The sequence below is a fragment of the Callorhinus ursinus genome, unplaced genomic scaffold (assembly GCF_003265705.2).
Source record: "Callorhinus ursinus isolate GAN/ISIS: 27379988/994484 unplaced genomic scaffold, GSC_fseal_2.0 scaffold41, whole genome shotgun sequence".
In the NCBI taxonomy this organism is placed as follows: domain Eukaryota; kingdom Metazoa; phylum Chordata; class Mammalia; order Carnivora; family Otariidae; genus Callorhinus; species Callorhinus ursinus.
The window spans coordinates 3606087-3618858 of NW_027397103.1; the positions used below are offsets into that span (position 1 = coordinate 3606087).

The following is a 12772-nucleotide window of genomic DNA, read 5'->3' on the forward strand; positions in this document are numbered from 1 at the left end:
GTCACATCCGGAAGTTTCCAGGTAGACATGAATTTTGCAGGGACCAGGACTGCAGGCTTGTATGATCCAGGAAAGTTTCCAAAAGAAAGTGGTCCTTGAGGTTGGCTCCTGTTTGCATAGGAAGATACTCCACTTCAGAAGACCTGCTTGAGCCAACATCCAAAGGTGGGGAGCCAGTGACCCCTTTAAAGCTTCTCTGGGGGGTTCAAGCCTAATCTCTTTCTCAAGGCCATCATGACCTCTCCCATTTGCTTGCCCCACCTAAAACAATCTGGCAGCAGAAGAGAAATACTCAACACTTTTAAACAGAACCCATCAGCTAATAAAACTGAAAGCAATAATCTGTCACTTTGAAAGTATGAACCAACATGTTTCTCAAGAAGCTTTCTATTGTAGTAATAACACTGGACTAGTAAACTGCTTGCTTCTCTCTCTCTCTCATCTGTGCATTTCCAAATAATGAATGTCAAGTCATCTTTAGGAGTATTAAGTATCCAGGTGGCCAGTGCAATTGGAGCGCAGGCACATTATTCATTCCCAAAGGCAAGGGAAAAATGAAACCCAAAGCAATGGAGAAGATGGAATCAGAGACCTGGGGGTTCAAGCACCGCCTTCATCACTTACTGACTTCTGCCTCTCTGACCTCTTGAGCCTCAATTTCCTAATGAGAAAAATGAGGATAATCATCACACCTCCCTCTCTGGTTCATTTTGAGATTAAGTGCCTGGCAAAGAGTGAGCACCCGGTAATCTTCTTAAAATAAACATTTTTGGATAATCATAGGTTGCTCTTGTAGTTCTGGAACAATGTATTTGTATTATAAAATAAAGCAAATAGGCAGCTTATTTCATGTCATTAGGAGTCAAGGTTTTCAGTTTAAAAGAAATACAAATATAAAATCAAAATAAAAAACAATGTATCCTCAGTTTGAATTAGAAATATCAATATGAACTCATGATGTAGTTTCTCCTATGATGTAGTTTCTCCTAAAAGACATGCATTTCCTAACTGCTCTCCTAAAATGCGTAGGAACAGTAGCTAACCCAGGAGCAATGAGCACTTCTAGCACCTAGACTATGGTCTTAAATATCATTTTCCTATTCAAAGAAATCTAAACTCCTTAGAGAAATGGCTGATTCCTGGCCTTGGGCAGAAAATACACAAGATAAGCAAGAAAGTGTTATCATACCAAAGGGTAAAAAATGCTGTTGATATATTAGGATCATTTCCAAAGGACTCAAGAGCCAACCTGAATAGTATCCCACTAGCCAAAGACGAGATAATTTGAGCATCAATAATAAGGATGCAATGGAGCTAGCTAAGTTCATCAAATATGTTAAAGATCTATAAATTCATAGTGGTAGAAACAACGAATTCAGTTCTTCCATTTAATCCTCACTTCAATGCTTATGAAGGAAGATCTAATTAGCCTCTTTGTCACAGAGGAAACTGAGGCTGAGAGGTAAAGTCTCTCACCCAAAATGACACCGCTTATAAGACGGGGAGCTGGAATGCCAGCCAGTTCCACGACCTTGCAAAACTGCAGAAAGTATTCAATAAAGGAGCTTTCCCTCCACCACCCCCACCACATCAAGGCTATGGAAAGGCAGAGGATGAGAACTATCAACATTTCATCCCGCTGTCCCTGGTTACAAGCAACAGATGTTGGCCGTTGAGTGTGTAGCGTGATGTACACGTAAAATGATAAAGATGAACCAATTATAACCTTTCACTCCAATGAAAATCCACGACAGCCATAAAATGGTCTTTGGTTTCAGAGTGGTAGCTGGCAAGACATTTCCTAGGTACTTCCTGATTCATGTCTGTACCTTCCTGCCACTGAGACCAAAGTGTCTTAAAGAGTGGTCTGGGGACCATTTTTACCTATCACCCAAGTTACTGTTTAAAAATGTAGATTCATGGGCCCCATGTCAGATTAAATCATCTCTGGTGGGCAGTATTTTAGCTAACTTCCCTGGGAGGGATGTCACAACAATTTGAGAGGCACTACCCAGCATCCCCACACTCTCATGGGAGACACCCTCCTTCAGGGCCTCCCTGCCTCCATCTTCCCCCATTCAATCTACTCTGCACTACAGCCAGAGAGATCTTTCTGGAAGACAAATCTGAAGTGGCAGTCCTCTTAAAACCTTCCAATGGCCTTCCAGGGTCCTCAGTACAAAGTCCAAATATTTTATCTCATTAATGCTCTCCAGTCTTGTTGGCCACTGTTCCTGCCACTCCTACCGCCCACTGTGCACCCCCAACTTACCCTTCTCCACGTTCACTCATGCATCTCCTTCTCTTCCAGAATGCCTCTGCCCGCCACCCACTCCAATGCTACCCCATCTACTCCTCCAAAATCCTACGCATCCTTCAAACACCTTTCCGGATTCACCTGCACTTGGCCTTCCTTAGTGCTTCTGGCTGAGTTAAGACACCCCTTCTGATCCCATTCTCTCTCTCTTACAGCACAGTTCAAGATACTTACCAACTGGCAGGTTATGTGCCTGTCACCAACCCCCCTGTGCATCCCTGGAAAACACAGACTATGTCATTTTCACCACTGTGTCTCCATCACCTGGCACAGTTCCTGACACACTGTAGGCTCACAGGGCTTATTAAATAAATAAGTTAATGAATGAATGGCATCTCCCACCTCCTCCTCACTCCACCACAATACACATCTTGGCCCACCCATCCTCTCGCATCCTCTGAACTCTTCCTATCCTCCTGCACTCCCTAATCAATACCAGTTTTTTGCACGCTGCCTCTTGGGTCAGGGCTGTGATCTTGGCAAAGGAGGTGAGGGGTGGGTGTTTTGCCTCAAAGATACCCCCTTCCACTTAAGTAACAACTGCCCTTTTTGTGACACCTGATAGTGTGCAAACTCCTTCAGTAAGTATGGGCCTCCTACAACAGCTCTGGGAGGCAGGCAAGGCTAATCTTGGTATCCCCATGATGGAGGTGAATGTGTTTACGCAGATAATTCAGGGTGCCCGTTTTATCCATACCCCCTGTCATGTTATATACTAGAAGCCTCCCCGCTTTTGACTAGGCCAGGGCTGTATGCTTGATTTCAGTGACCCAACCAGGTTCTCTCTTGAGAATTTGAATCGACAAAGAAAGGATTTCCTTGAGGGTGGTTTTTCACATTTTTTAATCCTGTAAACTGAGCCAGTGTGCAGAGAAAAGCAGAGAGGGGTCACTAGGTGGCTTTGGAAAGACAGAAAGAAAAAGACTAGTCTTCTTGGTTTCAGATCTCTGTTCAGTGCCTGAATGAAGTCTCTTAAGAACCAGCTCTGAGAGCTGACTTTGGGTCTCAGGAGTACCTTTACTGTCCTTCCAGTTAATCTCCCTTTACTAGAGTTCATTTGTGTAGGTTTCCGTTCCTTGCAAACACACAAGTCTTGACCCAGATGGAGATGTAGGCAGAAGGAAGAACACTGGGCTGGGAATCAGAAGACGTTAGTGGCTTGGCCACTGAGTGACCACGAGACCTCCAGCAAAGCATTTCATCCCTTCAGACCTCAGTTCCCACTCCTATAAAGTGGTAGTAGTGATGATTCTTCTACCACACAGGATCAAATGAGTAGAGCATGTAGAAGCATTTTGTAGCTACGGAATAATTAAGTGAAGTAACCTGTCCCAGGGCCCCCTAACGGTAGGAGATTTGGGCATCATGATGGGGGACCAAAGGGAGAGCTGCTAGGGAGAGCCTGAGTGTCATTCGACCAACAGTCACTTGGTACAAACAGCCTCCTGGGAATGAAGCCACCTGGGAATGAGGAGTGCAATGGCCCTATCCAGAGGTCACCAGCTTCGAAGAGATGCCAGGCTGGAGAGTAAGCCCTAGCCACTCCAAGGGGGAAGGAAGCATCGCCCTCTGGTTCCACTAAAGCATCCATTTCTCCCTCTATGTCTGTGAGCTCCAAAGGTAGGATGGTATCCATCTTGCACAGGGCCTGGCACACAGCAGGTGCTCATGGCTGGATAAATATCTCTGTTTTTCTCTGTCTCTACCTCTGTTTTACTGTCTCTCTTTCTCTGCACTGCATCTCTCTGCTTCTCCCTTCCCTGCCTCATCTTCTCTCTCTCTTGTCTCTGTCTGCCTCCCCCTCTCTCTAGTCTCTCTCTGTCCTACGTGTTTGCTTCCATCTCTCCTGCATCCTCTCCTTCTCCTCTCCACCTCACCCCACACACTCACACCTGCCCCAAACCTCTCCCTCACACTGACTCCCTTTGTCTTCATCCCTCTCCCGTTGCCTGGTAACGGCCCTCCCCGGCAGCCCCACTGAAACCATAGCAACGGGCAGCCTAAGATGAGGCCACTCGGCTCCCTTTTGTCCCCTGCATTGCACGTGGATGCTCCAATTACAGGTACTCAGGCGGTGATGTCTTTGTCCATGGCCCATTCTCGGCGCAGCCGGCTCCCGGGACCAGAAGCTGTTGGGTGCTACCGCACAAAGAGCCTTTGTGCTTCCTTGGCGCCCCCGCCGTGCTGCACTCAAGGACACGGAGATCTCCAAACTCAGGGCTCTGACACCCGCACAGCAGGCTGGTGGTGGGACAGGGGAGAGGGGAGGGGAGGGTGCGGTATATGCACACACAGACATACTGACCCAACAGCCATGGGCCAGAGGGCCAAGGAGGGCAGTGGCCCCGCCTGCCCACTGCTGGCTGTGTGCCCCTCTGGGCTCTGACCATTCCTTCTGTCCATTCCTCCAATGCCTACCTAGGTCATTGTCAAGCCACAGAACTGGCGCACATTCTGTTCCCTCTAGCCCAGATCTTCCTTCTCTTTGCACTCTCAACTCCTACCCCACCTTCAGATGCCAGCTCCAGGACCCCTCTGGTGTGAAGCCTTCTGCACCCCCTCCACTGGCTACCACAGCCCCCTATGTTGTGTTGTACACGTGTGCAATTATATATACATATATATATTTCTTGAGTGGCATATTAGTTTCCTAGGGCTACTGTAGCAAATTACTACAAACCAGGTAGCTTCAAACAACAGACATTTACTGTTTCACGGTTCTGGAGGGCAGGATTTTGAAATCAAGGTGCCAGCAAGGTCATGCTCTCTAAAGGCTCTAGGGAGAATTCTTGCTTCTTCCTGGCTTCTGGTGGCTGCCAGCATTCCTTGCCGTTCCTTGGCTCCTAGACACTTGACCCTGATCTCTGTGTCCACTGTTACATGGCAGTCTTCGTGTGTCTCTCTCTGTCCAAATTTCTCCCATAAGGGCAACAGTCATTGGATCAGGGACCATCCTAATCCAGAATGTCCTCCTCCTATCTGCAAAGAATCTATCTCCAAATAAGGTCACATTCTGAAGTTCAAGGTGAACACGAATTTTTTTTTTTTTTTGAGGAGGGGAGAGAGGGGGACACTAGTCAAGCCAGTACAGATGATTATTTCTCCTCTGTATTTATAAGCCCTGTGACCTCGGCAAAGGCAGGTACTTTGCTCAACACTCTGGCCCCTGGGGCTCAGCACAGCGCCAGTCAGTGAAGAAATCAGTCGCTATTTAATGAGTGAATGAGCTAACAAGACTTGCTTCACCTGCATGAGCCTTAGTACTCCTTACGCAGAAAACAGGAATCATCGCATCACTTCAAAGGTTCGATGAGGAGGAATCCACACCTGACATGTAGAGAATGCTCACAAATTGGTAACTGTGCATTTTAGTTGCCTGTGACTGTTATGACAAATTATCACAGAGATCAGAATCAAGGTGTCAGCGGGGCCATCCTCCAAAGGCTCTAGGGAAGAATCTTTCCTTGCCTCTTTCATCTTCTGGTGGCAATGGACATTCTTTGGTTGTGGCTGTTACCACTCCATCTTCACATGGCCTTCTCCCCTGTTCTGTGTCTTCTAGGGACACTGGTGGTTAGATCTAGGGCCCACCCAGAAAATCCAGGATGAGCTCATCTCGAGATCCTTATTTACATCTGCAAAGATCTTTTTTTCCAAAGTCACATTCACTGGTTCCAAGAATTTGATGAGGACATATCTGTGGGGGTGGGGAGTGGCACACCATTCCACCCACTATACCATGCTTATTTTTTTCTGTAATTAAAGTCCAAGATCTGGTTGCTGACAATTTATATTCAATCAGCATTTATGAAGACCAAGTAGTTACTAGTTCCAGAATCTACTCATTTTTATTTAATTTTTACAATGACCCTGAGAAGGTAGAATGTGTTCCTCCCATTTTTAAGGTGAGGCAACAGAGGCAGAAGGGGTGAAGTGATTAGCCCTCAATGTCCAAACCTAGGAATAGGGCGGAGTCCCCAAATACACCTTAGTCTCCCTCACTGCCAGTGTGTGCATAAGCCATTATCCTGCTGACCCCCTTTATTTTCCTGCCTTCACTGGCTGGGTCCACTCATCCATCAGGTTCCTTCCCCCCGGCGGTCCCTTCTTCAAGAGGACTTCTCTAACCCTCAGGTTGTGTTAGGATCCCTCTTTTGGTTTCCAAGACATCCTCTGTAATTTGGTTTCTATTTTTGTCTCCTTCCTCTGAAGGATGAATTCCTTGAGGGTAAGGACTGAGCCCAGTTCAATGTTGCACCATCACAGTTTATGATGGAGCCAGTCATTTGAACAAGAGTTCCATAAATATTTATTGAAGTGAAATTATAGGCGTAATATTATTGCCACAGACTTACTCAACTGAACCCTATTAATATGTTACATTGTTATGATCACTTGTTCAATTGAGACCTCAGTCCCATATAAATCCTGGCTTTGAGAAGGCTAGTGGATCTTTATTCCTAGGATTCAAATAACTGCAGTTTTAAGACTGGGTAACTGGTAAAATGTTAGTGCCATTAATAGAAATCCAGAGAATCAATAGGGTAGACCAACGCTTATCAAACATTCATGGGCACACAAGTCACTCGGGGCTTGTTAAAAATGCACATCCTGATTCAGTTGGTCTGAATCAGTGGCAGGACTTGAGATTCTGTATCCACAGGCTCTCCAATGATGGCACTGTGGCTAGCCCTGGGGCAAACTGGAGAAGCAAGGACACAGCTCATCGGAGCAGGAGTCAAAGACAATGAGTGAGATTTGCAATGCTGAGTTTGGGTTGCTGAAGTGATTCTCAAATAAATATTTCAATGGGGTGGTTGTAACCACAGGGCCAGGACTTGGAGAGAGAAGTGGCAGCCACACCTTCTGATACGGCACGCCACATGACATCGGTGAGCTTGTGTATGGGCCAGGAAGAAAACAAAGATCTTGGGGAAATATCCACATTTGGAAGGAAAGAGAGAGAAAGAGAGAAGGAGAAGGAGAGACTTGGAGGAGTTGGGAAGAGGGAGAAACCAGGACGGTGCAGAATCATAGGATAGTCAGCTGCTACAGAGGACATGGACGATGAGCCAAGAACCTGCTAATGGAATTTATGACCTTCACTGGTGACCTTGAGATAAAGGTGTTACTAGAGTCCAGGGGTGTGTAGCAGACGCCTGATCCCAACCCCACGTGCCCTTGGCCCGCCTGAATTCATCCACAGCTGCAGCCAATGAGTTTCCCACGTACAAGCTTCCCACCTTGAGGGTCTATGTCAGTCTGTCCTCAACTTGAGGACTTCTTCCAGCAGCAGAGGACCTTGCTTGGCCTTAGGCAAACTCAACCCAAATGTGTAAGGGAGTTAAGACGCAGGGGGCAGAGGGGCAACTCTTAACCAATCCAGTGTGGGAGTGGATAAATACCCCAGTTCCTTAGTTCTCTGTGGTTCGGAGGCACGGTTTCTCAGTAGAATGAAGCTCCACTGGCCCACAGCAGGAATCTCCTCAATAACACACCTCTCCTTGGCTTTTCTCCCTTCCCTATCTCACCCCTGCATTCCCTCACCCAAGTCCTTGTTTCAGGTCTGCTTTGAGGAGGGAGAACTCACACTAAGATGGGTTAGTAGCCATCCTACAAGGCACGAAGTACAAATGGCAAATACAAAGACCAAGTGCATTATTGCAAGACATGGAAGGAGTTTTAAGCCAGTCTTGCAAATAGGCCCCCACATCCAGTAGCCCGGGCAAGTAAAGGAACTGAGCCAGGCAAGTACTCTTGTGATTAGATTCACTGATTTCTCATGGGAGAGGGAAAGCCTTTGGGGGCAGCTCCAAAGGAGCACCTCTCCCCACAGCATCAGCACCACCAACAACCCCCTTTAACACAGCGGGGCAGACACTGTCCTGGGAGATCAGGAAAGTTTGAGGAAGAGGGTAAAGTTTGCCTCGCTCGGTTCACCTCCCTGGAGAGCCTCTCTGGGTGCAGCTGCGATATATAACATACAAGCACAACTGATAAAACTGATTGTAAAGCACTTTGCAGATCCAAAGTGCCACATAAATGCTAAATAAGAAAATTAATCTTTGCTACAAAGAACTCACGTTGCAAGACTGGAATGGTTCTGAGACGGTGCCAGGGGAAAGTGAGTGTGTGCCATCTCCCCTCCTATCTTTGCCTTAACTCTCCCCCTCCGCCCCACCAGTGTATGCCTATGCACTCCTCAGCAGCATGCGGAGCTCCCACGTGCACCCGACACACACACACCCCATTACATATACGCCCCACAGCAGCCCCCACACATACGCAGAGACAGTTTCATAGCCATGCCTCTAAACTCAGATGCAACTGACACACATAACCCACACCCATACTCATCACCCCACATATGTGCACCCAGAGATGCCCGCAGAACTGAGCATACACACCTAGACACACACATATACATATACCCACAAGGGTTCACGCACATGCACTGTTTCTCACACACATCTCATCTTCTAAAGCCCCCCACCCCCAGAAACTTCTTACACAGGTAGCCACAAATTCACCCCAAGGCCCTCTCACACACGAAGCACCCCCTTCCATGCATTACCATCACATGGTCTTACACATGGCCTCCATACATGTTGCAGGATCTCAAATCAGTGCGTGAAATTCTTCACACCCTCCCTGCATTAAAACCGCACATCCAAGCCCTTTGTCACATGACTTCCTCTTACTGCGGACTTAGTTTCTTAGTTCTTAGTTTCTTTCCCCGCCCACTGGACTTGGCCACATGATTTGCTTTGGCCCACGGAATGTTAGCAGATGTGAACAGAAAGGTTTGGATGTGCTTATGAACCCTGGAGTGTTCCCTTGGTCTCCAGGATCGGCCAGGAGCAGAGCGTGATGATGACGATGAACGTGGAGCGGATATGAACTTCCCGTGCACTGGTAGCTCGGCCCAGCTGCTCCCACAGCCCGAGGTAGAGCTACTCAGCTGAGTCGAGTCTAGGTCAGCCACATCGTAGTTGGCCCACAGACCTGTAAGACTCAAGACTACACTAGAGGTTGGAAAACTGTAGCCCGGGGCCAAATCGGACCGATGCCTGTTTTTGCAAATAAAGATTTATTAGAAGACAGCCATGCCGGCTCTTTTATGTATTATCTATGCTGCTTTCGCCTTACAAAGGTAGAGTTGAAAAGTTGCAACAGACACTGTATGGTCAACAAAGACAAAAATATATACCATCTGTCCCTTTACAGAAAAAGTTCTCCAATGCCTGGAATAGATGCAAATTGTTATAAGGCACTGAGTTTTGGCACTTAGTTTGGTCCACAGCATTACTGTGGCGGTAGCTGATTAATTCAAATGAAAAAATATAAACACTTCAGATATCTTCTCCCATCCATTGAGTTTTGTTCCCATGTATCTATAGGCACCCATGTTTCATCTCATCAACTTACCCGTAGGCATGGTCAGATACAAACACTTCCGTGATCTGCACATACAAAGGTGCCCACACACACTTCCACACACAGATCCACATACAGACTTATATATTAAGTGCACACACACACACCCCTAAGATATTCCCACACAAAGGCACACATATAATGCTTCCACATCACTCAGGCATTGCTCCACATGCCACTCACATATCCACATGCCCACATACCTCCACATGAAAATGAACACATGGGCATTTGTATATGCTTTTTGGTCCCACTTCAGCTTTCTTGTCTGTTAAAAAAAGCTTAAATAGTCCGGTAAGTCCAGGGTCTTCCACAGAAATTCTTTGGGCTACCGGGGGCACCTCGGTGGCTCAGTCCACTAAGCATCCAACTCTTGATTTCAGCTCAGGTCATGATCTCAGGGTCATGGGGTGGGTCCCGCATCAGGCTCTGCACTCAGCACGAGTCTGCTTGGGATGTCTCTCTCCCTCTCCCTCTGCCCCTCCCCCTGCTCTCTCTCTCTACATAAATAAAATCTTAAAAAAAAAAATTCTTTAGGCTACCAAAAAGTGTTCTTGCAAGCCTAGATCTCAAAAAACTAAGAGCCTTGACTCTGAGGGCCATAAGAATCCTCCCCAGGAAGAAGGAAGTAGGCTATCTAAGATTTTGTACCCAATGGTAGCCATGATCCCAATTTCTGATATCGTTGAGAGCAGAAAAAGATGCACGATCACCAAATGGACAGAGAGATTGCCTATTTGACAGACTGACTTCACTTTCTGCCCCAAATAGCCCCTGTGTCCCCAGGTTTTCTTCCTTTGAGCACCTTCGGTTCACTCTTTATGTCCCTTGTCTGGTCCTCACTGCTATACTGCGGCAGCCCTTACAGTCTTACTGCTACATAGTTGCTATGGACTGAATTATGTCCCTCCAAAATTCCAGTGTTGAAGCCCTAACATCCAATGTGATGGTATTTGGAGGTGGGGCCTTTGGGAGGATAAGATGAGATCATGAGGGTGGGGCTCTCATGATGGGATGAATTCCCTTATAAGGAGAGACACCAGAGAGCATGTTTTCCACCCCACCCCCATGAGTACCCTGCAAGATGCTAATCATCTACAAGCCCGGAAGAGAGCCTTAACCAGAAACCAACCTTGCTGGTACCCTAATCCTAGACTTCCAGCCTCCAGAACAGTGAGATGTCTGTTGTTTAAGCCACCCATCTATGGTACTTGTTATGGTAGCCCAAGCAGACTAAGACAGTGTGGTATTTCCCATGGCTATGTGGCACTTGAGAGTAAGGTCCGTGAGGCAGAGATTTCTGTTTGTTTATTCCTGGAGCTCTAGCATGTAGGGGAGTGTCTGGCACATCCTAGGTGCCGCAGAAAGACAGGTGAATAAACGAATGTGTGAACCAATGCAGGTATTGCTTCCATGGCAGGATTAAAAATATCTTGAGGACATGAGCTTTATCTCCTCTGTCTTGCCCACTGAGCTTTTACAATTCACATAAATTGAAAGGAAAGAAAATGGCAAGAAAGGGGAAGAGTAATGGCAAAGAGAGAAAGAAGGGAAGAAACTGAGAAGGGCCACGGGGAGGCAATTCAAAGGAAAGAAGAGAGAAAATAGAAAGAAGAGAAGGAAATGAAGGACAAAATTTGAATTCTTCGCCTCTCTCCACCAGCTGTGTGACCTTGGATATGTTACTTAACCTCTCTGAAACTCCGTTATTGTCTTCAGTGAAATGTCGGTGATAATAGTGGCTAACACGGGACTTTCTGAGGATAAAATGAGATGATATATTCAAAGCTCGCACTGCATGTGGAGTGGTAAGTGCTCCAGGAAGGCAGAGCGGCAATGCGAATGATAATGAAGATGACCCTGCCCTTGTAGGCAATTAACAAAGGGAGGGGCAGGAGGGGAGGAAGAGAAAGGAGGAAGAGCTGGCTGATTTGGAACCAGCCCTTTTGGAAGGAGATTCTGTGGCACCACCCGCCTCTGTGTGGCCTCATGTGCCCCCTGTTTGTGCCATTCCCCTAGACCAATGGTGTTCAACTCCGGCTGCCCGTTAGAATTTCCTGGGGAGCTGTTAAAATTCCTGATGCCCAAGCCACACTCCGGACCACAGCACCACCTGCACTTGAGACTTGATAAATACTAGCCGTTGCCTGCCATGACTACCTGGGGCATAGGGTCTCCCTCCTTTGAACAGCTGTTGAGGCAGAGAGGCTTCTTGCCCACGGGCCCCTCAGCACCCAATCCCCACCCCTCAGAAATCCACTGCTCAACTCCCAGCTCTCACACTGGCTTACATGAAATATAGCCCCTGAGTCTGCCCCTACTTGTCAAGCACAAATAGAAAGTCAAACAGCAGATTTTTCCATGAACAGAGAGCAGCCAGCTGAGCCCCGACCGGCACCTGGGTGCCCCCTCACCAGACTCTCACAAAACTCTGAGAAATCACAGCCCAGACAGGCAGGGATGCCTGGAGCCTTGATAAATCACAGCATCTGGTGGGACCTTGGCCTAGGCTGAGGAGGGACGAATTTCGGCTCTGGATCACCTTCAACGCCCAAACCACTTGACCACGGAGCCCAGGTGGGAGACCTGGTGTGGGGACCAGAACAGCAGGGCAGGTAAGCACAGAGGGCTTTGGAGGCAACCAGATTGAGGTTCCAACACCAGCACTGTCAATGTTTAGCTGAAAGACTCTGGGTAAGTGGCTTCACCTCTGTGAAGCTCCAGGTCCTCATCTGCAAAACTGGCATAATAAAATACCTCCCTTGTAGGATGGTTTTGAAGACAAGTACTTGTCACTTAACACGAAGATGATAACCGGCCCCAATGCCTCACTGCATGAATGTCAACATTTATGAATTTTCTTTAAATACCTGAAGGATCTGGACTTTTTCTCTGTCACATGCATTATTCTATTTTTCCCCCCTGTTCCTTCTCTTTTATTATGTAACAATTCTAAAACCACAAGTTCATTCAGCTGTTTCTCACCACTTTTGTCTTGTTGCCATATAAACATATACA

The 12772-nt window shown here is 47.1% G+C and overlaps 1 long non-coding RNA gene across 1 annotated transcript; it reads left to right on the forward strand.

Moving 5' to 3' along the window:
* The first annotated feature begins 4306 nt into the window (after nt 1-4306).
* LOC141370623 (uncharacterized) lies at nt 4307-9420 on the forward strand. Its single transcript, XR_012374815.1, has 2 exons — nt 4307-4380; nt 9166-9420. It is a non-coding gene; the product is annotated as an uncharacterized lncRNA (long non-coding RNA).
* Nucleotides 9421-12772: the final 3352 nt, after the last annotated feature.